The sequence below is a fragment of the Olea europaea genome, unplaced genomic scaffold, assembly GCF_002742605.1.
Source record: "Olea europaea var. sylvestris unplaced genomic scaffold, O_europaea_v1 scaffold1469, whole genome shotgun sequence".
Classification (NCBI taxonomy): domain Eukaryota; kingdom Viridiplantae; phylum Streptophyta; class Magnoliopsida; order Lamiales; family Oleaceae; genus Olea; species Olea europaea.
Genome location: NW_019232246.1, coordinates 228574 through 229641, shown reverse-complemented (window position 1 = coordinate 229641; position 1068 = coordinate 228574).

Here is a 1068-nt window from a genome sequence, read left to right as displayed (position 1 = left end):
TTTGAGAGTTTTACTGCTGTGTTGGAGCTGCTCGATGATCAGCACGGAGATATGCTACGACAGTCCTTCTTGTGGCCACTGTACCAGTTGCGAGAGGTGCAGTACTTATGACAGATCATTGATGCACTTCTATGTCAGCTTCTGAGGCCAGTCGATGGCGATTCCCTCCAGTTCGACCTCGGGGGCAAGGTCGTCAGTTTCTTGATGTTTAAGTTTACATTGATCACTGGACTGAGGATTACGGGCGACGATGCAGCCATGGAGAGAAGCAATAGGCTGTACGAGACGTACTTCCAGGGACATGGGTTGGTGCTTCTACCTGACTTGATGATCGCGATCAGGGGGTGCGACCATATGCTAGATAGATTGAAGCTTGGGCTAGTCTACATCCTCGAGAGTGTGATGAAGTGTCATCACAAGAAGACTGCTATCGACATTTTTCATTTGCAAGTTGTTGACGACATCGATGCGTTCAACAACTATCCGTGAGGCCGAAGATGCTACGAAGACACCGTACATTTGTTTACCAGATCGCACTCGAGGCCAAGGGGGTCGATGCGTAAATACGATACATATGGATTGCCGTTAGCGGTGCAGGTAAATGTTTAATATAATCAAAGTTAAAGTTTTAGTGTATTACATTGATGCTTAATAAGTGTATGTGTTACAGATTTGGGTGTATGAGACAGTTCCTGTACTGGGGGCCCGCTTTGCACAGCGAGGGAAGACACGCTGCCCTCTGATGTATCATTGGAGATAATCGCGAGCGGAGGAATGTCCCACTGGGAAGTAGTTATCAGCCCCCCTCGACGATCCTCAGGTAAGTATTATACATTTGTGATTTATATTATACGTAGTTTAAAATTTTGTTTACATGATCGTTAAGTAGTTGAAATGTCAATATGTCAGTTGAAGTCATACCTGTGTTGACGCCATCGATGGAAGAGGAGGCTCGGGGTCTTGTGAGGGATTTAGACGTTCCGCACACCCTAGACGAGGAGATGTCTGATCCGAGCTTGGACCGAGATTGGGTATGTGAATGAAATAAAATTTATTGAATATCATCGA